Source organism: Triturus cristatus, chromosome 4_1, assembly GCF_964204655.1.
Source record: "Triturus cristatus chromosome 4_1, aTriCri1.1, whole genome shotgun sequence".
Classification (NCBI taxonomy): domain Eukaryota; kingdom Metazoa; phylum Chordata; class Amphibia; order Caudata; family Salamandridae; genus Triturus; species Triturus cristatus.
The window spans coordinates 749,742,128-749,767,571 of record NC_140585.1 but is presented as its reverse complement, the minus strand read 5'-3'; the positions used below and the strand labels follow the sequence as shown (position 1 = coordinate 749,767,571).

Below are 25,444 nucleotides of genomic sequence, written 5' to 3'. Positions count from 1 at the left end.
CTTTTACAGTCAACTGGCACATAGGAGTCCCCTCTTCTGTCTGGCATCTGTAGGTAATTCTTCAACGAGTGGGACACCACAGGCACAGTCCAGTCTTTGCAAGTTCTCAGGTGCAGCAGTTGCAGGCCAGTCTTTGGTACAGCCTCTGCAGGATCCAGGAAGCAGCAGCGAGTCCTTCTACAATCTACTCTCCAGAACAGACGTTTTCCGAGGCCTGGTATGCCCATTATAAGCCAAGGGAGTTGGTGGCGACTAACTAGCCATTGGGCTACCATGTCCCCTCCTGCCTGATGACTACTTCATGTGAAGTGTGGCATCTAGCTATCCCAGGGTATCCTATTCTGCACTCTCCCAACATGAGGAGACCTTTCTTTTGGTGTGTGGCTCTCTCTAGCCCAATCCAGAGGTGTGGCTAACTGGGGCATACACTCCCCTTGAAAAACGATTTAACAACAGCTCGCCTTCTCTGCCCAAGATGCCAGCCTGTGGAGCAGCCCCTTCTAAGTGTGACTACCAATTGCCCTTAAAGGAGGCTTCCTCTTTGAAGCTCGTCTTCTGGGCTCACACCCACTCTGGTCATCCTACCAGAAGGTCACACCTCTTCTCTCAGCAGGTCTTTTGTTCCATTTCCTGTGAGTCATTCTTACCTCTCCCCAGGAGGCTAGCAGGCTGTCTCGAGGACAGCAGCTTCGTGCAGCCAAAAACGGCTACTGGAAAAATGTGAGCAATAAAGTGGCAACTTTCTAAAGTAAAATAGTTACATTAAATTAGGAGTTTAAAAACCACTCTGCCAGTCTACAATGGTAGACAGGGAGTTAGGTTTGCGTTGTCACACTGGTGGTGGAACAATAGGTACTGCAGTCCATGAGGGACAATACACTTATAGGCCCCTAGGTACCATTTACAAGGGACCTACAAGTAAGTTAACTTATTCCAATTGGGGGTAAGCCAATTAAACACACTTTTAAGGGTCAGAGCACTGCCACTGAGGCCTGACTGGAAGCTCTCAGTGCACTTCGAGAGTTGAAAAGCCAGCAGTACCAGTCCAAATGTTTCGGGATGATCAACCAAAAAGAGGCAGAAATATTCTCAGCCGTTAAAGTCACTTGGTCATATTTAGTTAAACAACTATTTGTTGGATACTAAGTTCAAGAAAGAGTCAGCAAAATTTCCAGACAAAATACTGCTACCCATTTTTAACAACCAGAAAGTGCTGCGGCTATAATGTGGCAGAGTAGTAATCCACAGGCCAGTCCGCTGCTCCAATACTGACAATGCTTCATGATAGAACAAATAAACATTCTTCTCATAATTAAGCATTCCCAATGCAGATGCGCTACAGAGTTTGTCTTCGAGCTCCAGGAAGGCATAAGTGGAAGGCAGGGATCACTCATCACAAAGCCCCATTAAAGGCTTTGCAATCAGGGAAAAGTTTGGAATATATTGTCTACAGTAGCCAACCATTGCTGGGAACATCCTTACTTCTCTTTGTAAGGATAGGTATATGGTAATTTCGTTTTCAGAAGTGCAGAAATGCGTTCTTTAGAGACCTTTCTCGCCTTGATGTGGTGTCCTAAATAGACAACTTTTTTCATACAGGGCTGCATTTCTGTAGGTAATATCTTATGCCCATTATTTTCAAGATGGTTCAAGAGTGCAATGTAGCAAGCTTGCAATCTTCTTTAGTCTTGGAGGCAATCATTAGATCGTGAATACATTGCGCAAACATAGAATTACAAGGCAAGTACACATTTCCCAAATCTTTGAGAATATGACTAAAGATGGAGGTGCTTTCTACATACTCCTGTGGCACTCGGCATGAAACAAGAAATGTATTCAAAAATCTGAATGCAAAGAGATATTGGCTATCCTTATAAAGAGTAATGTAAAAGAACACCTGGCACAGGTCAATGACTCTATATTGCATCAGCTTTGATCTGAAATAAAATCACAGCGGGATGAGGTATCAGAACAACATGGTATTACAATATTACTGATTTTGCGCAGGTCTTGGAGTAACCTCAATTTATCACTCTGTTTTTTAGGCCCCAGATTGGTATGTTTCAGGGACTCCCTACTACTTCTCTTAAAATGCAGTGCTCAAACATCTTCTCAGTCATGGATTTCGTCCCCTCTTCTGTCCAGTGAAAGCTCGCACAGAGGAGTTGAAGTGTAATCTTCATTTTTTTTATTGTAATCTTCACTGTCTCTGCATTTTAAATCAGTCCAATTTTTTGCCTCTAAAATCCCATACTTTCTCTTTCACTGTATGTCTTAAGTCAAGAGGTAAGCCTAATTTTGTAAAAAATAAATGGTTTTTTGATTCTTGCGATTTTATTTTCAAGACAGTTTTTTATCTTGGGTTTGAAATGTTACACTATCCAGAGAACAATAAACAATGCAATTCTTCTTGCAGAGGAAATCCCTAAATAATAAATTAATAGCATTTGTGTTGCAAATTATAAATTGGTATTCTCGCTCTACAGAGACTATTTTTACTGGGACATCATCTGAGACTTGATTAGTAATCGCATGTGTATAACCTGTTCTTTTCCCAAGTGGGATGGGTTTAGAACCTCCACGGGCAAACCATGGAGAAGGCAGTACCGGTAACTTTTCGAAATTATACTGGGTGGCAATTCATCTCACCTTCTACATATTGGCCACTGTAGTCTACCTTTAGGACTGCATCAAGTATGCAGTCCTCCCACCACAGGCACCATCACTACAACGTATTCGGTTCAGTAGGAATTACATAAAACTGTGAAATTTAAGGAAACTCTGTTAATAAATAAAGGTCTTTGCTCAAAACTGGAATTCTGTTGAAAACAAGGCGGTTTTTTTCATGTTCAGCAGCATTACTGGAGCAACAAGCATCTTTTCGTTAAATTGCCCTTGATTGTACATGTTCTGCCACAGTTGGGCTGAAAATGTTGCAGCCATTTTGTACTATCGGATTTGATTTCTGCTGCATTTAGGAAGCATCATAATTTTGAACTCGATCTGGATTATGTCTACTATAACGACAATGAACACTTATCTTAATCATGTTAATGTTCACATTTTTCCCATTAGAACTTAAAAAATCTCCACCTTGTAGAACACCATTTCCATACTGCACACTATTAACCTGTGCATCCACTACTTTCTTACTTGACTTTGCAGTGTAATTTGCACCAGCAACAAAACCAGATTTAAAACCAAATCAAACATCTGATCCCTATCGTTTCTCTGCTTTGTCTGTGCAGTGAATAGTTTTCCCTTCAACTTTCTTTGAATCATAGCAGTCACTGTAGCACTTCATATACTTGAGTATCTCAATGCTCCTAGAAGGCCAACACATATTCTAGTGAATATTAGAACTAAGCCCCGGGTGCAAATCTAACATAAAAGGTGAGTCGAAATCGCTAATGCATTCATTTTCTACATGTTCAACTCTGCTATACTTTTTTATAAATCTGCATTCGCCTCTCATAATATTCCATGCACAAATTCCTTTGGCTCTTCAATGCTCATATTTTTTAATTCATCCTTTTCCCAATACCTTTTGCTTCAAATGAGCTATAACTTCTTTGTATTTTTCAATGACAATAATAGCTGGACCATTTTGAGGAAGGACTCTTGGGGGCTCCTGTTGGCGAGTTTTCGGCTGCTTTTCATTCAGCCAACAAAACCTTTGATACAATGATTTCAAACAAAATATTTAAATCTACCCAAAACACCATCAGAATTGGCACTAATCTCTCCATTTCTCTGTACCATTTATTTGGTTGTTCCCTAAGCCTTTGCAAATGTGTCATAAATGCAAGGAGACCAGATCTCTGCCAAGACACATACATATACTCCGTCACGAACTTATCGCAAAGGAAATTCTGACACAGCTATTCCCAATTCAGTTTCACTTTTTTCTCTGCCTGAGTCCTTTTCTTTTTCCACCTATCTTTTTTATTTCCTAAAATCTGCTCAATCTTTTGTGCAATTAATTCATTCTGTAATGTATTCTCGTAAACTGAATAAACCCATTCCATTCACCTCTTCAATAAAATTATTTCTGCAATTGCTGCACAGATTTTTCTTTTCGTAAAAATCAACGTTACCTTCCTCTGCAAACTCCTCACGTTTTCATATGCTCCACACACATATGTAGCTGTTTCCTTAATCCGATATTTCAAATCATCCTCATTGTACAAAGTCAATCTCTCTTTACCAATTGTACCCTACAATATTTTCTTACACTCAACTGGAAAATATTAATCTCCCTTCTCGTCGGTTCACTTGTCTGTACTGGTGACAGCTGTATCTGCAGTGGACATATTGTACGAACATTAGTAAATTTCATCCCACAAGGTCCTGCCTCATTTCCAGGTGCAGTTGGAAATCCTAACATTATGTATACTTGTGCTAGGTTCACTTCTCTCTTGACTGGATGGTCTAGGAATCTGAAAATCATCATTATATGGAGCAGGTCTTGAATCCAATAATTCATCTAAATATGTATCCTCCTCATCTGAAATGTTTTCTATGTTTTTCTTTTTCTCTTTCCTTTTCAGTTCTGAATGCTACATTTCCATTGTGGCCTTTTTTGTTATCTGTCTCATTGCAATCACAGATAACACACCCACTTCCAACACCATATCCTCTCTCCAGGCTTTTTTGCTTTACCCATCTGGAATCTAACCAGTAGCGCACAGCATTAACCAATCTTTTAATTCTTTTTTGTCCTCTCTCAAATCCTATATGATCTTGTTCTATTCTTTTAACCACATATACATACAGAGCCCTGAATTCAGTACCATTTCATAAGCAGGTAAATCTTCTGAAGGTATTTTCTCTCCTACAATAATAGGAACTTTAGACGTTTTCACTCTAGGCCCATTTTCAGTAGATCTCACTCAAAACAAACCACTTGATCTAAACAGAACTCAACCAATTACAGTGCGGCTACAGCAAGGAGCAACTAATCACAGCACGACCTACAGTGACAACTTGCAAATAACAGCACGACTCACTGAAATCTTTCACAACTACTGATGACATTAGTGAACTAAGTTCAATGAATTAAAGCTTGAATTTGAAAAAACAGGGTTTTGTAGCCCGCAGAACTCCACCCAGGACATAGTTGAAATCGTGTCAATGTTTTTTAGTTACTAACAGTCCATATCGTTAATAGAATTGAAACTTTCTGTTACGATAGCTAGGACATTTTTCACTATACCTTTACGTCACTATTGATCACACTAAGGCAGGTATTTAATTTGGAGCAACCGGCCTTTAATTGGTGTGTTTACTCCTGTGCACTGAAGAATAAATAATCATCAATCTAGATTAGAACACATTTGCATCTGGAATTTGGAAAGACAGTCTCTTGTGGTGTGAATGTGGCATCTCACAATGCACACTTTCACCTATCAGACAATGAATCTATTTACCCAAACCAAAGACAACACCAACATAAACTCAATTTTTTGGATGCATTTAATCACAAATTCTGACCTAATTACGAAACCTAAATGAACACAACTATGGATATTAGTGTTCTAACTCCAAAATATGATAAAATCATAAAAATCACAAAACACAACCCCCTAATCCGCAAATGACAACTGCGTAACCAAAAATCTCTCACACGCTATAGTTCACTTCATCACAATAATCCACACCAAACTACAGGTAACACAATGCACTCAGTCAAAGCCAAAATTCAACACAATGCATTCGTTTTATTATTACTCAAACTCCTTTACTCGGGAAGTGCTTCAGGAACACTGCTACCAATCCAATTTACCAAGACTATAGGACCACAAGTATAGAGAGATATCAAAATAGGGGGAATTGTATCTCCAGATCTAATTTAACATCTAATCGTTGCCTGCATTCTCCATAAAAATTGTTGGGCCTATCGTTGATAATATGATAAGAGCAAGAGGAAGTGGTTTTATCCTCAAGAATAAAGGTAGTAGTGTACCCCTAATAGGATACATTTTATAAATAGTATATATATAGCACAGTCTTTTAAATAAATCTTTTTGAGTCAAATAGTGGTTCAAAACCATAAAGGTTTATTTACATTTTATATCATTACAGAAGGCAAAAATAAGATTAGGGAATCGACAGAAAGCTCAATATGGCATAAAGCTAATACTACAGCACAGAATCTGTAATAGCCAAGACAAGCTCTCGAAGTTGAGAGCAGGGTTCTGGTTTGCCTTTAAAATTAACTCTCGTTTACAGGAAAAAAAAACTGTAAAAACCACACTGTCAGCATAAAGAGAGCACAGGCAAGAAAAACACATTACAGAATAAAATGCACCAATACTTAGTAGCATCCTAATACCATTTTATAATAATTCTAATGTCATCGGATGGGACAGTGCAATGAAATAAAATAGGCTATTTGAGTATCAGGATGAAAGAACATATTACATACGAGAGTGAAGCTGAGTTCACAAAGAACATAGCTCTGCAAAACATTTCACTTGTACATATTTAAATGTGTGTGGGGAGAGAAGAAATGAGAACACAATCAAGTTGAAATTCAAGATGGAGTCAAAGACTTGTTCAGGCCTAGTATGCAAGTTTTAGAAAAACATGGTTCCGCAAACAGCCATCACACTGCTAAACAGATATTATCTATCTCTCACTGAGGTGAAAGACTATAACAAAGAAAAGTGGCATTTACAACCAGTATACCCAGAGGTAAAAAAAACTGGAAGGGTACTAGAACATTGTAGGAAGCTGGGTTTCTGTTGCAGTAACCCCCCACCTTTTTGCCAGACTACTGATGCACTTTGACTAGATACCCTGGGTACCTGCCAATCAGGTTCCCAGGGCTTGTGTTCTTTCTCAAAACTGTACCTTGTACCCCCAATTGGTACCTCTCTGGCCACATGTCAGTCCCTTGTAAAAGGTATCAGGAGTACCAAAGGGCACTGTGGCTAGGGAAGGCCTCTAAGGGCTGCAGCACTTATTGTGCCGCCCTTAGAGGCCCTGTACCTTTACACACACACACTGCCATTGCCGGCTGTGTGTTTTGGTGCAGAGCAAAGTGAGGGTTCGACATGGCACACATCTGCCATCCCTACAACCCACTGCCCTGGCATAGGTCAGCCACCCCTCTAGCTGGGTGCACTATACCTGTGGTGATGGTACAGATGCATGAGCCCTGTACCCCTACAGTGTCTAGACCAATTCTTAGACATTGTAAGTGCAGTAATGCCATTAAGAGTATATGGTGCTGAGAGTTTACTCCCAGCACCATAATGACTTTACTGAAAACTGGGAAGTTTGGTGTCAATCTTCCCAATACATTAACCACACACTGATGTCAGGGTGGGATTTAATGACAAATACACTCAGAGCGTATCTTATAGATGCCCCCTGAAAAATGACCAGCCTCTGGTGGGTTCCCTGACTGGTACACACTAGCCTGCCACCACAAGACATGTTTCTGGACCACTGGGGTGGGAGTTTTTGCTCCCTGAGACCAGAAACAAAGCCTTTCCTGGGCAGAGGTGTTCATACCTCCCCCAGGGCAGGAAGAGCCATCTGTGACAGGGGAGCTTCAAAGGCCTTGCTGCCTTTGTAATGCGACCCCCAGCCTCTCCTGCTATCAGGAACAGGCCCCCTTCCTGTCTCCCTTCCTTTTCGGCAGGAAGATAGGCGGAAAAAATTAGCCCAGCCCAGAAGGTGTGCCCACCTCTGCCAACCCCACCCCTCAGGTGGGGGAAGATGCGGTGAAGCCCATTCTTCAGTGCCCGCCATCTTGCAGATGGCAAGCACTCTCCAATCAGGATTAGGGATTGTGCCCACTTCCCCATGTGGGGTTAGCACACCAAGGGTGCAGTCACCCTATGGTCAGTAGCCCATTGGCTACTGACCTAGAGACCCCTAAAACGCTCCCTAAATACAGTATTTAGGGGGCAGCCCTGAACCAATTAGATAAGAATCGACGAGAAGAAGGACCGAAGAAACCGTGCTGAAGTTAAGAAGGAGGAGGACGCCCACTAACTTGGCCCCAGCCCTCCCGGCCTTTCCCCACCTTGAACCTGCTCCAGCAAAATCCCGGTGTGTCCTGCACTGCAGCCTCAAGAACCCGAAGGACCTGCCCTGCCTTTCAAGCCAAAGACTTTGTCTCCCATGAGCACCGCATTTGCTCACCTACAGACTCGGTCCCCGGCCAAAACCGTGAGTCTGCACCACTCTGCACCAGACACCCATAGCCCGAGTGGCCCAACACCACGAGGAGGTCTCCATGGTGAGACGGACCGGAGATCTGGTGATCTCTGACCTGCCTCGAATCTCCAAGCGCAGCCTGCAGCCCCTTTCTGGAGGATCCCCCCCGACCACTACCGGAGCTGGTAAGAAAACCCAACGCCTAAAGACACCGCTGCACCTGACACCCCACAGCCTTGGGTGGCCCAACCGACGGTGTCCCAGCATCCCAACTTACCTCTCTAATTGGTGGTCACCTCCAGAAGATCTTCGTCCCTGAGCCTGCAGTCTTTGTTGCAACCAAAGAATCCATATTGATAAATAGGGCACCCTACGCCAAACAGCCCCCTGCACCCTGGCCGGCCCTGCGGGTGTAGTTTGGGTGCTAACTCTGATCCCCCTTTGCCCTGAGCCTAACACCAGGAGCTTTGATCCCATAACCTTGTGGCCTGCTCGTGAGCAGCCACCAACCGGAGGACCCCTATCCCCCCATCGGATAAAATTGGGCCTCAGCACTCTGCACCCGTCCGCCCTAGTGCCGCTGAGGGTGTTTCAAGAGTGCATCCTTGACCCTGGGGGAACCCTGGTTCTAACCCCAGAATACCAACTCCCACAAAGAACTACTTACCTGAAAACGATTGAGTTACAGCAACATTCAGAAGAGGAATTCAGGTATTCAAAGCTGCACCTTAGATTATGAATGGATCAAGAAAGGACAGAGGTGATAAATAGTGCAAGAACAAACTCCAGAATAATGAGCCAGCAGACATCGTTGGAAGGAGTGAGCGTAATGAAAGTTATGTGGTTGATCATAAGTTTCTGATTGGAGAAGAATTTATCATAAGAGGAATCTATTATGCTTGTGGAAAGACTGCTTATTTGAACCTTCCACTTAACTGGTTGGGAAGCTGCTATCTTGCATTAGTTTTTCCTTCTAGTTTATCATGTGAACAAGGTATGATGATGTGTTTTAGTTTCACCTATTAGGATGGGTTGGAATGATGTGAAAATTCGAAGATTGCCTACTCCAGTGGATCGGTTAGCTTCTGACCCTGCAGGAGTATGACCACATATTAATGAAGATTTAATGACAATGCGTTCAATGATTATGCAAAATCACCTTATTTTAGATGTATTACTCGCAAAAGAGGGTGGAATCTGTGAATGTTGAAGGTTCACCTGTGTTGCACACTCTTCCCAGACAATAGTACACTTATTAAGGATTACACTGGAAATACTACTAAACCTTTCGCTTGAGGCAAAGGTTCTTGAGCACATGGATTGCCGGAATCAGTTGGGTTCTGGTTTAGTGAGATTGGAAAATGATTTGCAAAAGTAGGTGAGTGGTTTGATCATATAGGTTAGGAGTTTACAAATCTGCCGTCTAGCCAGCAGAATTGCATAAAACAAAAAGCTCGTTGCCTGGCCAGAGGTGTTATCGTCTACCCCAAAAATGATTAACGGCAGAGTAATTTGTAAATTCTGGGTAGACCAGAATGCACCATTACACGCTGGCTGGCTAGAGTCCCTATATGACACATCAAAGATGGATATGGCCAGAGCTTGTCAGCAACGCAACCTCTCCTTTTGGAACTTGTTGGTCCAGTGGATTTAACTAGCACCGTTGAGCTTCCGGGGTTCTTTTTTTTTCCCCGGGTCCAATGATTATGCCATCATACTCCAGGCGCCTTGGTGGTCTCCTGCAAATGGCCTTCCAAGCTCAAGATGGAGCTTCAAGGGGTTGTGAGCCCTAGCACACTCTTCTCCCCTCTCCCCAACAACTTTATTCTCGAGAACGTCTCTCGCCAATCTACACTCCACTGATGTCTTGGTATGGCTTGGAACAGTTCTTAGTTCCAGACGACATCTAAGGGGAGTGGCGTTTCTCTTGGAGATTGTGGGGCAGGCAAATGAGGACAAAAAAATATATATATATAGGTTAGGAGTGTACTCAAGAAAATCCTTACATCATTAACAATTGTCTTCATCTGTTTCATCAGTCTCATTTCTTGTTTAAATTCTTTGAAGAAAATTTGTTTTAACAAGGGTTTAAATTGTAGGTGTGAAAAGGTGTTAATAACGTCTGCAAGAAAGAGGAAGAGTGTGGATGATATTGAGTGGTGAACATTGAAGCACGACTTTCAAGGAATCAAGACCCAAGAAAGAGAAGAGGGTGGAGAATTGTAAATTCAGTACTGAGATTTTGTGATAATTCATTCATCATCAGAGGAGGGTTTGATAAAGATAATTCTGATTAATAAATAATATTTGCTTAACAACATGATGTTTTGCATTAAAAATTAAAACCCTGCACAACGCACAACTTTCTTAGCACTGGAAGGCCTAATCACAGACTATCTTTGATTTAAATGCAGCCATGTTTTCATTCCTCATTCTTACATCACGAGTAACAAAATAAGCATTAATGGTTTGTGATAACACGCTGTTATTGGTGAGACTTGAACGAAGAGGACATATAGCATGTAGCAATTCACGCTTGATCACTGCAAGCCATTCTTTCTAGGAGTCTGTTATTGTTTTGTGTAACTTGATTTGTAATGTTACATCCAATGATATTAGGTCAGAGTAGGGCACATTTATATTATTTATGGGGATGGTGCTGAGAATGTGTTGGCATGAGATGATGATATATTAATCTTGCATTGCGATTCGTAAATCTAGGTTACTTTTTGCTCACCTTGTGGTGAATGTGCAACTTTCCTTACAAATGTTTCTATAAAATTTGTAAATCTGGAGGTGAGCTTTTGACTCAGACCTGGACGGCAGACCCCTGCAATTCAGTCTTATGCTAGGGACTTAGAATAATTTTGAAAGACCCTATGCTGAATTTGACTTAGACCTACGCTAATTCCCGATAATGATTAAATGATGAATTATTGTTTTTGCCTTTTGTACCAAAAGTTTACTAATTAATAAACCTCTATGATTTTTACGTTATCTGTCTCAATATGGCTTATTTAATAAAACATGCTGCTTGATTTACTGACTAGATTTGATTCGTATTTTGCGCACATTACCTTATTTATTCTGGAGGATAACACCACCCCGATCCTTGTTAGATAATCAAGGATAAAGCTGATAGGGGAAAAGTTGCACGATGTTTCCATCTAAGTCTTCTCAAAATCGAGTAGCAACTAGACAAGTTCTCGCTGAAGTAGTTTGTGTTGGTCGGAAAAGGTTTAAGTGAGAGAAATTCAAATTTCACAGCCAAAGTCCTCTTAGTGGGTGGATACTTTTTGTAACTTCGCACGGTCCAGATTTCTTCCTTCAGACAGAAGTCTTTTTTATGAAGCTAAAAATACTCCAGCGGGGAAAGCCTGAAGCTGTATACGACAGTCACATCTAAACTTGACACCTTTGTAGTGTGGTCCATCTGCTGCTTCAGAGTTCTAGTAGTCTGAAAATGTTATAAGTCCCAATTTTGGAAGGTTACTGGGGCAGTTCCTCTTGGTCACTTCTATAGCTCAAAGAACCCTTAGAACCTCATGGACAGCACTCGGAGGTCAGGAATCACTCCAGCAAAGGCCGCCAACATGGTCAGCCCAGTACCAGTTGCAGCTGATCAGTTGGCCACTTCAGGAAAATTGCCTCTTCCAGCTTAATGTGTCCTGTTAACCACAAATGAGGTCAGCCAACTGACATTTTGAGCCATCTTCTTTGTCCTGGGTACAAGTGAGAGCAGGTTCTGCCCTTAAGGTATTCACATAGGTTTTAGACTGCAGGTTTAGCCCTCTTCTGTTCTTCCATAAGTCCAGAAAGTGTTCTGAGGAATTCAGGTAGGAGGGATAACTTCTGCACACATCCTAACTAATGCAGTTAAAGATTCTTGGGGTAACCCTACCCACATTTAAAGCACATCCCGTTTGCCTTAATGTAAACTATTCCTGGGTGCAAACCCTCTGCCTCAGCGACACCAAACTGGTTCTGGAACCAACTCCCCGTCCCATTGGGCTGGTGTCTAACTGGCAACTGAGAACCTAAAGAACAAATGCCTAGCCTTCCTTCGGTCTCCCCTTATACTAAATTGTGCCTGGGCTGGCCTCATCCTTCCCCCTTATTAATATATTATACACCTGATGCTCCTCCTGGGCTAACAGGAGTCACCTATTCACCTCAGCCTATCCTGTCCAACATGCCTAAGCCATTACTTTGCTTTGAGAACAGTTTTCCCACCTCATTAAGATCAAGCACTAGCAGAGATAGCTGCTGGCAGGCTAATGCAAATTAGTCTCCAAGAGCTTCAGGCACGGAAAAGGTAACTCTCTAAAAGTTACCTTTCTTACATATTTATTATAAGTTTAACTGTACCGGATTTTTAATAAATATTGTACATAGAGTTAGACCTATTCCTCTAGCTTGTCCTAGTTAGGAACTGAATAAATGTTATTTGGTTTTCTCCAAACACCAGCCTCATTTATTATGCATGAGTCTTCTTAGTATCACAACAATATTACCATCTTCTGCATAATAACTCTGTACAAGGGTCACCACTATCGTTATCCTTGGCAGACATACTTACAGTAAATGACACATCTAGTAAGAACCCCTGAGGGTACCTCTGGGAATATAAGTACTACATCTTCGCTGGAAAAACCAGAGGAGAAAAAGCTTCAATGAAGTCCCTGCACACTGACACTCCAGCAAGCACTGGTCTGACATCCCTCGTGGGGTGTCCATCTAGAGACCAAGACAGGGTCCTTTGCTCTTTCAAATCAGGTAATGGGGATAGCTTTATCCTAGGGGGATTCTTAGCTATTCACCTACGTACATGCTAGGTACACTTAGGTACATCTAGTTATGGTTTGCATTGCAGGAGTACGCATTAATACTGCCATGTAACTATATGCCCGCATATATTCACTGTTTTAGCACCATGCTAGAATTCTACCTTTTATTTACTCTGTCGGTGCTTGTAATCGTATATATCTGTTTCTGTCTAAGGGCTGTTGCAGAACATGTATTTTATACTAGAAGGTTTAATAAATGCTTATTGAGAACGTCCCTAACGTTTATTCGGTGTATCTCTCTGAGAGGCAGTGAGCAAGAGTAACTGAGCTAAAAGTACGGTACTGTTTCCACAATCCCGGAGGGGTCAGGGTTGTCAATTTCAACAGCTGCCAGAAACTATTTGCTTCTTGGTAAGGTTGTGGGGCTTGTAGTGGCACTGTGAGCTAGCTGGTCTACATACCCTTTGGGGGTGTCTGGAATCAATCCCTTAGTTTATGCTGTCTAAAACACACAGATCCTAAATAGATTTGTAGGAACTACAAAACATGGTGCCGCCAATGTTGGTTTGGTTCTTATTTAACAGTCAAACAGGAGTAGTTCAGTTGTGCTTTCTCAGAAATCCCTACTCACATTTATCCAGATACGTCTGGAGTGGAATGGCAAATCCTATGTATTAGCTGTAGGATTGGTCAAGCTTGAAGGATTATAGTTTCCGATATTGTTCAAAACCTTCTCTTTCCCATACTAAAAAACCTCCTTGAAAAATGTCCGTCCAAGATGAGGATGCGCCTGCATTAAATACAAATGCAGGGGAAGTTGAACAGGAAGGTGCAATAAACATTTCAGAAAATGCCAGAAATGCACTTACTTTAAAACTAGCAGATTTTGGAGTCGCAGCATTAGATGGGACCGTTACTTTCGTGATTGAGGCACACGAGGCATATAGGACATAGGTGTTCTATTCTTGGGTCAAGTTCCCATTTGCAGATGCACATACACATACATTTTATTCTTATATAGCGGCTGAAATACCAGAAGAATACAATCCATACAAGGATTTAGAAGTGCTGTTAATGTACAAGGAACATGTAAACTGATTTAACGGCGCCCTCCCTCACACCTCAGAAGTGAGACCTGGTCCGCTCATCATGGCCGGAGTGACTTGGCAGATCCTAGCTGCTTACTTACCACATCCAGAAACTGACACATTGCCAGTAGCAGACTTACGTCCACTTTACAAAGAAATAATAAAACTCTACAGAAATCTGACACAGTTCGTTATGAGAACACTTACACTTCAACCTTCAAGGGCTGTTCCAGCAGGTCAACTACAAGGGGCCGCAACTAAAATCACCCCACAAATGCTGAACGTGATTATGGGAAGAATGCCCACTAAACTTGAGAAAATGTCATTCTGGATAGCATAGAAAATAGCAGAGCTAGAGGCAGTGTTTCCACACACAGGCCCACAAGAAAAACACAGAATACTAAAGATCTGCTTGCCAATGGGGATAGTGCCCTAGATAGAGGACTGTACCACTTGGTGTACAGTCTCCGCTGCCATCTATACCAGGACTCATGGCGCCCCTTCAATAGCAGTGATACTAGAAGTACTAAGACAAATACAGAATGAGTACGGGGCAGACCCTGCCCTGAAATTAGGAATGAAATTAATAGGCAATTTTTCCCAGGTATCGACAATTATGTTAGCAAACATAAAAGGGGAGGCAGCAGCGGTGGCTATACGCCAACGCCTGTGGGATTGCACTCCAGCACAAAAGGAGCTCGAATTACCAAAAATTACCAAAGAAACATATGCTTAATTGGGTAGAGATAATTAGGGAGCTACACCAGTAAAACCACAATTAATGGGTGATCCTGAAAAGGATAACTCCAAGCAAACACCCGATTCTTCTAAAAAGAAATGGGATAATAAACAACAAACAAATGGGCAGAATGCATTACAATCAAGGGTGGGTCACCTCAACAGGAGCCCTCTGACAGGAGGCATAACCTTAGGAACTGTGGTAACATTAAGAAACCTGACAGGTATCACAATACTGATACTCATTCCATTCATTTCTTTCAGGGTTCATCAAAAAACTCACAGAGGGAAGGACGGTCAGAACACAGATCAGATGAGCGAGTCAAGCCGAGACACATATCGCACTTCAAACTACATTAGCAAAAAAAAAGATAAACCAAGGGAATGGGCTCTGACAATGCTAGACAGCACAGCAGAAGTAACAACAGCTCGCCAAAACCTGATGGAATTTCTGGTTGGTATATCACTGTGGAGACACCTGATACTAGGGTAAGTGTCCCACATCAGTTATATGAAATAACATTCCATATGAAGTGGGAGATAACAAAGAAAGTGAAAGATCTCTTTTGGGAGAACCCGACATATGGATAGGACATCCTTTTGGCTGAAAAAGATTAGCCACCTGAGTTTGTTATGGACTGCCCAAAAGGAGAAACCTTAATTTTACTGGCTTTCTACGACCTCGTTCCAGAATCATTAAAACATTCCTACACGCAGGAGTTGGGAGTAAGTCTAGCTCCTGCACTGTACCGCAATCACTTAGGATGGGATGCTGAGTCACCTCAAAATGTAATCCCAGTTAAAACGACTCCAACTCCACAGAGACAGTACTCAATAAAACATGATGCGAAAAAAACAAGTCAGGGAGATCTTAGATCAACTTGAATATCAGGGTGTGATCGAGAATTGCACCTCTTCCATTAATAATCCTTTGTTTCCCGTAATGAAACCTGACAATTAATATCGCCCGGGTTTAAGACTACAGGCATTTGAACACGTGCACAAAAACATTTGCAGTACAAAATGCTCACAGTGCCGCATTAATGAATAACAATGTGTGGAAAAAATACAAAAGAACACTAGATATCTCATATTGATTTTTTTGCCAGAATATACCCCTTGAAAGCAGATAATTAACAGCATTTTTGGCCCTCGGCTCTCACCGCCAATTCTGTAGATTGCCCCAAGGGTATAAGAATAGCCCCGGGTTATTCTCAGCAAGAGTATCAGAGTTACTTCAAATTTTTGATGAGGAGTCATTGTCCTATGTAGATGATATTTATCTGACGGATGATGAACTATTGGATCGTTTGAACAATTTTGGGGTTTGCCTCGGAGGGCTACAAATGTAACTTTAAAATATCAGGAATTGCCCATATCAGTGTCATATTTTTTAAGATATGACCTCTCAAGTGAAGGGAAAAGCGTAGCAGGTAATGTTTTTATTTAGGCACTGCTCCAACCTCTAAAGACCCTGAAAAAGTTATAATCCATTTTAGTATTCCTAAATTTTGGTAGAACATACATTGAAGATTACGCAGAAAAAGTAAAACCTTTCTACAACTTAATTATACCAGATTTCTGAGTTCAACATTAGACACAGGAACATACAGAACTTCTTTGTTCCCTACAAGCCGACATGATAGCTTCCAAACATTTACATACATGTGTAAATACTACAAATTTGGTTATCTATACCCACTGTATACAAATCACATTTGTACAGAAACGCTGAGATGCGTTTTGCATCAACTGAAAAAATACTAAGAGCAGTACAGACTGCTGTAATGGGAAAAAGAGCACTGGCTCAGAGGAAACAAATAATTGTTGACACTCTGGTACCAACCTTAGAGGAACTGCATCCACGATGGATACAATGGGTTAATTCTCAAACTGCAACAGATGTAGACTACACATTTTATTCTACCTTAAAAACAAGCATTTTTGCAGTACGAACAAGAATATCCTCTTCCAAATGAAATAATGCCTCTGCTCAACCTGCGGTAACAAGTAAACATCAATACAGCGCCGCATGTGCGATTGTAAAGGGACGTATGCGGGATCGCAAGTTCCGTCCTAGCAATATGCGGACAGTCTCTAGGAGATTGCACGGCACAACTGGCAAAACTAAAAACCCTGATACTGGCACTAAAAAATACAGATCGAGAATTCTTCACACGTATTGTGTGCGATTGATTTTATTGTGTCGAGTCTTACAATGAATATCTTCACTACTGGAGCCAGAATGGGTTTAAAGATTCAAAAGGTTACACAATAAAGCACAACTTACTCTGGGAACAAGTGGTAGAGCTGAAAAAAGTCCTGCAGTGGACTCACGTGATTCATACGCTGAGTCATCAGCGTGTTGGCGTGCACATTGAATGGAAATCACTGGGTGACGAAACCGCCAAGGCGACAGCGCCAACTGCTGCCATTGCTGCAATCACTTGTTCTAGCTTGAGGAAAAACGGACAGATAATGGTAGATGTCAACGCTACACATAACAAGCTCAGCCTTGCCAAAAGGTTTACCACGCAAGTACTCCTATAAGATAGATGCACAAAACATACCAAATGCTCAAATTCCAGAAGTGGGGGATACAAGTAATAGCAAAGATGGATTGTAGATTAGGTTTAATACTAGTTGCACACAAGGTTCTGGGCTCACCAAATGCAGGTATCACTGCAATAGTTTAATTGCTGAAACTATGTTATTGGTGCCCAGGTCTTACCAAGCAGACCAAGGGCTTCGTCCTTAAGTGCAACATCTGTCAGCAGATGAAGGGTTCCACCGTAGCACGTCCACCACAAACACCACTATTGATATCAGACATACCTCTCGCATGTGTTTATTTGGACCACTGCAGCCCCTTAAAATCTGATGGGGCTTACAAGTACATCTTGGTGGCAGTGGATTCATGCTCTAGATTCCTAGGGGTTTGGGCCCAGCGCTCAGATGAAGCTCGAACTGTTATAATCGATTTGAGAGTTTTCATAGGGACATATGCAACTGGCACATTACATTCTGACTGTGGCCCTGCGTTTAGCTCTTGGGCATACAAAGATGCCATGGGAAAACCGGGACTGAAAGCAAACCTTAACAGCAAGGGTAGTAGGCTTGGGTTGCAGTTGCATCAATCACCTATAGAGTGTCCAGAGGGCAATTAACATGCCAAGAATGTTTCTAGGAGGCCGTACTCCATATGAGGTCCTGTTTGAAATGAGAATGTGGGTACCCGACCTCTATTGTGGCAGCACAATGGCGGATGAAAAAGCATTTGACATCAATGATGGTTTGGCTGTTTTACAGGAACTCAATGAATTCTGGGCACTACATAGCAACGTCCAAGTAAAACGCACCACCACTGGGTAAGTGAAATCTGCTTCGGCAAGAACTGCCTGGGTACTGAAGATCGGGGACCTGGTCAGAGAAAAGATTGTGGACAAAAAAGAATTTGGGCCATCTTACCTGTCCTGGCTGTCGAAGAAACAAGAAAAGTACTTCTACTGCCTCTTGCCAGGAAAGAAAGAAAAACGATTCATCTCCATTGATCTGATCAAACAACACTATGTGGCCGATACTGAATAGCAGGCTGCGTGGGCTCCTGGGTAGCCGCTGATCTCTTCTCGCTACCAAACAGGAAGTCCAGACAGAAAGACTAATAACGTTTGAAAATTCTACTCTAAGAAATAATGGAGTTGCCAACAATGGAACAGAACTCGTACCTGCCAAAATTGAACAACAAAATACAAATGAAACACAGATCTCAATTCGGCCTAATACCGACAACCATATGAATAGGTCTCACAACGAGTCATCTGCCAGTTCAACAAATCCTGCTGAGCTACCAAAGATAGACCTAACAGTGTCTGGCTACTATATCGATTTTGACACTTTCTCTGGATCCTAGTGAACCCGAATCACAGCCAGATTCTGTTCCCCTCAAAGAAAAAATATTTGAACTGTACCTTTGGCTGAAAAAGACTTACTTTGTTTCTCTCTGCCTATATCTCTGAATGGCAATTAGTCTACTTTTCCTAGTCCTCGGTGTATGACTGTCTTTACCTGCTCCTGAATGAACATGATCTCCCAGAACGCTCCGCAGTACAACATGTGAACATTGTCCTGAAACCACATACATCATCTCATCGTGAACGAAGAGACCTGTCCTTTTTTAACATTACAGCAGTTACGATTCCTGAAGGAATAGTTTGGGATAAGGTTTCATATGATGTAGTTGGTTCCACTGAACTTTAAAAAATACCAGATGTTTTTAAAATGTCTTGGAATATCATCACCTCCAGTACATTCTCTGATGATAGTATGCTGTATTCTCTAAAAATGAATTTTATGATGGTTTATTAATTTTTATTTATTTATTTATTGAGTTTTATATAGTGCTGGCTAGACCCGTAGGTATCAAAGCGCTTTACATTCGGTTACAGAAAATGATAACAATTACACATTACGTCAAAAATAAGCAACAACTATGAAAGAGGAAAGAAAGGTGAGAGAAGTAGGGAGGCGGGGGTAAGGGGGAAGTGAGAAGGGGAGGATGAGGGAAAAGACAGCAGGAGAGACGAAGGGAAGTCTGCCCAAAGACCGACTGGGTAGGTGACATCCTAGGAGGGAATCCACAGCCCATCTCCCCTTTAGCTAAACAAGGTAGCTCCATCGGGCATAAGTCAAATAGCTAGGTCTCAACTGACGAGTGAAAGTTCACATAAGAAAGTCCAGTGGATAAACAGGGTGGGAACTATAAGCAAGGAGGGGTGAGGGCAGGGGTCAATAGCTGGAAAGAAGAGAAGAGTAGAGCGGTAGGGTGAAGGGGAGGAGGGATAAAAGGTCAGGAGAGACGCAGGAGAGTTTGCCCAAGGACCGGCCGGGTAGGCGATGGCTAAAGGAGGGAATCCATAGCCCTCCTCCCCTTTAGCTCGCGAGGTGGCAGCACAACACCATGAGACTCTGGGCAATAGCTTACTTAATTTCCACAACGGCCCCCAGTGCCTTGAGACCCATAAGGGTGAGTAGTTAGGGCTTTACAAATACAAATTTTACATCAGTCAAAATGGCTGGGTCTCAGCTATTGATAGAGAATTCACAGTCAATGATTGAGGCGACCATCTTGAGGTCAGGCGGGAGGGAGGGGGGGGGGGGGGGAAGTCCTTGATGTAAGAGTTCAGAGGATCCCCACAATTTTCTATAATCCGGATTAAAGGGGGTGCAAACTAAGCAGAGGATCGGCATGATGAACAGAGCCAGGGTTCGCATGTCTTTAGGGGGAGCGTGTGATGTCGAGTAATAATTTCATTCATGCCTACTCATTCACAGCAACACTAAACCTTTTGAAATATGTGAGCTTACCTCTCTGGCCTTCTTTAAGGAAGATGGGTCCATGGGCCTGGGGGAGTCCATGTTGGCACAGTGGACTGTCCCATTGATAAATATGGCAAGCTCCGAGTGAGACTGGTTCTTCAACACACTCAAGGCGTGCCAGGGGTCGATGTTACCATTTACAAAGATGATCCAGCTGGATTTAGGATGATCGGCTCCATAACATTCGTTAGGAAACTGCAGAGAAGCCTCAAGTGTGTCTGCAGGGATCCCAAACACTTGAGAACACAGATCCACTTGGGACTTCAAGTTCATGAGCTGGGAGAATGGACATGTCTTTTGCTCGCAGGGCTGATAGTATCCAAACTCGGTGCAGGTCTGAAAGTACCACTGCCGCTCCCCTACTCCAACAAGTGATAGGTTTGTGTTCTTAAGGTCATCCAGGGTTTTCTGATGAGAGCTGTTCACACAGCTAAGCACCATGCTCTCCATGTATTTCTGATTGATGACCATTAGTCTGAGGTAACTGGTTCCAAGAGACTCATCTGTCATGGTGTTGCAGAGCTTCGAGATGTCGTTTCCAGGCATTTCCATATTGTATTGCACTATGCCCATGAAAATGTCTGCCAGATTACTGACAAACACAATGTAATCATCACTACCCTTTAAGCTTTCGCAAGAACTGAAATCCTTGTCCAGTTGAGTGATGTTTGCAGCATGTGGTCCACTGTCTCAAACGCTTCAGCCACTGCATACCTGCACTTGACAGATCCGCCGACTATGGGATCCGCTAAGCTCTCCGACACTACCTTGTTATAACCAATGATGTCCAGCTCCGCCCTCACTGGGGCTGAAGAGGACACTGCAGCATACACAAGATGAGGAAACTTTAGTCAGAACCACACAGAGAGGGAGCCTGGGTAGGAGACTCCGAAGCAGATCCAGGTGTTCTCTGGAGTCAGGCTGTACTTCTGGGGCACAGAGATGAAAGGATGCCAGATCGGCCAACGCCTGCTGGCTGGAGACAAATCGAAGGTTGTCGAGCAGCAGTCAATCCGGGTTGATGCTGGTGCCATAAAACCGATGTTCCAGGGCCACCAGCAGTGTGCTGTGCTTCGGTGCCAGCTCTAAGTGTTCTACGATACATCTGATTTTGATACCACGTATTGTTACCAAAATTATGGTCATCATTTCTTGCACAAATCAAGTATCCTACTTAATGTTTTTACTTACCATCAATGCCCAACACCACCGAAAGGTAGTTCACAAACATTTGCACTGAAGTTTGCTTATTTTTCTGGGTTTAATACTTCAGACCCGACCTCATACTATTATAGGGTTGTACCTACACCTGCAAAGAAAAATATGCTCACTAATACGAAACAGATATACTCGGCTTCCTTTATTTCCCAGCTGTCTTTACAAGGTTTCGACTTCTTGAGGGACACCATAGACCTAAAATCTGTCTGGGGGAATAAAGATTGGCAAGTTCAGGGAACTGAGGCATATTTAGAGCCTGCCTCATGCCACAGCACATTATCTTCCTGAACAACACAGTGCAACAGACTTCTTGTCTTGGACTAGCCAGGATCAAGGACATGAACACACCTTGGATTCCCGCACTTGCACACTTAGAGGATGGCAAAATTATACACAACAAAGTGAGGATACACTGAATGACAATCTGCATGATGGTTCATACAATTCATCAGACCCCAATTGGAAGGGATGGTGTGTTTGGCCTATTCACACAAATAGGTGTCAATTAAGATTCAAGGGCACCGCCAAAGGGTTTAGAATCCATAGACATGACCAACGCTATGTACAACGAGAACATCCGGAGGGTGATGACATCCTACAGTGTTGGGAAGTTATGCCTAGAGTGGCTGAGAACCTCAACACTGTCCCAGGTGAAACAACACTTGTCCTTAGTTTCAGATGACATGGATGGAAGGGATTTTTTGTTAGGGCCAGAAACCACATCGTAAGTGCTTCGTAAATGCTATTTACTGTAAAATCTCTCAACAGGAGGCTGCAGAGAGATTGCGTGAAATTGACTGGGTTAACCTAGAAAAGGCTTTGGCAGCAGTCGACAATGGCATGACCACACTAACATCCAGGATTTATTCACTGGGCAACATTGTGTCTTCTGCAATAGATATAATAAAACAGGATCTGTCGATTCTTCAACATGGGCAATCGCAGTTGTGATCCATTATATTATTAAGCTGGACGCTATAATCCTTGTGCTTTGGTAACGTGCCCTGGCAATATATCAACAGCACGTCCTTGTTGTCTGCTTATAATCTAACAGAAAGGCAGACAACAATGGCACAAAGAGATGCAAATTATACAATGCTTCACTTTGAAAAATTGGACCAATTACTGTTCACCGTGGTGGAGTCAGCTTCCACAGAATGGTTAATCCATGGCCATATTACATTGCCAGTCACGACATTCAGTCAGTCAGTAAAAACTTTATTTCGGCGCAAAGCCATAAAAGTGCTTACATTTTAAAAAGAAATCACAGATACAATATATTTACAAGCCATTTACATCCTTACATGACAAGCATCTCCATAACAACATGATCAAAGGATCCCTAAAAACTACTAAGTTAAAAGAATAAAAGGATGTTAAATCTATCATTAAAAATAGATACAAAAAGATTTACAATAGTGGAAATGGCGGACATCAGGCTGTGCTATTAGGCACTCCAATACAATTATACTTGACAGCTTGCCTGATATACCACATTCTGTTTAAAAACCGAGAAACCTTAAATACAATTGGAGGGCTGGTATCATACTTTAAGATTCTCAATGCCGCTATACATTGCTTGAAACCCAGGTTTTTACAAAGTTGAGTTAACCAGCGTTTACGCTGTATCCGATAAGCAGGGCAGAGAAAAAGAACGTGGATTTCAGACTCCTCCTTATAATTACATACAGGACACCCTTCTTTGAATCTTTCGCCCATCTACTAGTAAATACATGAATTGAGAGGGTCCCTAGTCTGAATTGCAGATATAGTTTCCTAGCCCTGGGAAGTAGGATAAAATCTAGGAAGGGTTCCTTGTAGTATGTGTCTTTTATAGAGAGAAACTCTGACGTGAAGCGCCCGTGTGCGGAATTATTTTGTATTTGGATGAGTTTAATTGCTCTGTATTGTCTTATTAATTTCAATCTAGAGATCAGAGTACATGAAGTTTCAGGTGAACTCCACAGATCTTTAATGCCAGAGTGAGGTCCTTTATATGACAGAGCCAAGGAATTCCCTTATTACGGCACTGGAGCAATATCTCTTTTAGCTCAGCCCTAATGTCAGACACTTCAGGTGTCACCCAGAGTCGCCTCCAAAATGTAAAGGGTCTCAGTGCTATCTCTTCTCACAGAGGCCTAATGCCCAAATCCATACGGAGGGGAATAAGTGGAGTGCTGTTCGGTAGACTTAAAAGTTGCCTTATAAAATTATTTTCTGCCTTTGTTAGATTGGAAACCTGGCAATGGCCCCACAGCTCTACCCCATATAATACAGCCCCTCTGGCTTGGGTTAGTATACATTTAAAGTGCAGGGGCAATGGGTTTCGAGTCTGAGGTTCTATGCAGCTTCAAGATACCACCAATCGTCTGTGTCAGCCTAAGGCTAGCTTCTGCCACCGATGCCTCCCAATTAAAATACTCAGCCAGGGTGACTCCCAAGTAGTCAAACGTCTCTACTCTCTCAAGAGGGATACCATGTAGAACTGGGTTGGAACACTTCAATTTGGCGGGATTAAAACCATAAACTTAGTCTTTGCTAGATTTATCTCCAATCCCCACCACATGCAGAACTCTGCTAACCCATCTAGGATCCGTTGGATGCCCATTGGAGTTTTGGAAAGTAACAGGGTATCATCCGCAAACATTAGTGCGGGAACCCTTCCTGTGGCTAACTTTGGGACATCACTATCCTTGATTTTCCTTAGGAAGTCAATGAGCCAGTTTATAAAGAGGCAGAATAGGGTGGGAGCGAGGACGCATCCCTGTCGAACACCATTAAGGACAGGGAATCAGGCAGATAGCTCACCTGATTTTCCACATCGGACCTGCGCAAAGTTATCCGTGTGTAATTTTTTGATAGACCTGAGCAGGTACGGGGGAATCCCAAGATCCCTCAAGACCCTCCAAAGCTTCGCCCTTGGTACCATATCAAAGGCCGGCTTTAGATCCACGAATATTAAATAGAAGCTGCCACCCTCTAAGACAACCGTTTTCCAGAACAACAGCTGAAGCCTAAATATCTGGTCCACGGTTGACATCTTTGATCTGAAGCCGGCCTGATATGGGCTGAGTATTTGTTCTTGTTCTACCCAGTCCTGTAAGCGATCCAGAAGCACTCGCCCAAAGAGTTTCTGGGAGATATCAATGAGGCTAATTGGCCTGTAATTAGATGGCGTAAGGGGGAAACCTTTCTTAAATATTGGCACCCATCTCGGCCCCACGCCATGTGTCTGGAAGATCCATACCCCCAGCAATTGCGTTAAATAAAACGCAAAAATAAGGTGCCCAGATCTTTGGCTCTCCCCGAAAAAGGTCCCCTGGCAGTCTATCCAGCCCGGGGGCCTTGTTGGTACTGAGCTTAAAAATGGCATTGCTCACCTCCAACACACTGAACTCCATTCTCTCAGGACTCGTGCACTCTACTCCGCTAAGCTCTCCACTTTGATGTTCGTCTCCCCTTAATGCATATAGCGACCCAAAATATGATTCCCAAGCTTCTGGAGCTATATTGGGTGCAATCGCCAATGTCCCCTCCCTGACACCTGTTGTTACTATAGCCCAGAAGGATTTCATATCTTTCTCTTTGAGGGCCGTCCTCAGCCTATCCCACCTCATCTCCTCCCATTCCTTCTTACCTTTCTGGATGGACTGTTTGTAGTTGGTCCTTGCTACTTTTACTTACACCCTATCCTGTTCTTTCACCGCCCTCAAAAGTTCTTCTTTTGCCTTGCGGCAGTCCCCCTTATACCAGGAGCATTTGTTACCAGCGCTTTTTCTATGACTCCCCGTCGGACAGAAAGTATCTGCCACATTTAACGATAGTTCCGCATGAATTTTCCTACCTCGCCCTGATCTATGCTGGGCCCCTCCACCAACGTGAAATCCCTCATCCTAATTAGCGTTGGGAGGACTAGCTGATATATTTTTGCTATTTTAAGTGGAGACTCCTGTATACGCTCCTATCTAACTTTCCTTCTGTTGTTTGTTACAACCAATGCACTAGTCTCTTTCTCAAAACGTTGGGATGGATTGCCAATCCCCAGCTTGCAGGGTTTGAGGATCA

The 25,444-nt window shown here is 42.6% G+C and overlaps 1 protein-coding gene and 1 pseudogene across 9 annotated transcripts in view; both read right to left on the bottom strand.

The window, feature by feature from the left end:
• Positions 1 to 25,444, bottom strand: part of SYCP3 (synaptonemal complex protein 3) — a 920,669-nt gene that overhangs the window by 566,711 nt on the left and 328,514 nt on the right. The gene's annotated exons all lie outside the window — the stretch shown is intronic.
• LOC146855475 (thymus-specific serine protease pseudogene) lies at positions 20,111 to 21,307 on the bottom strand (annotated as a pseudogene).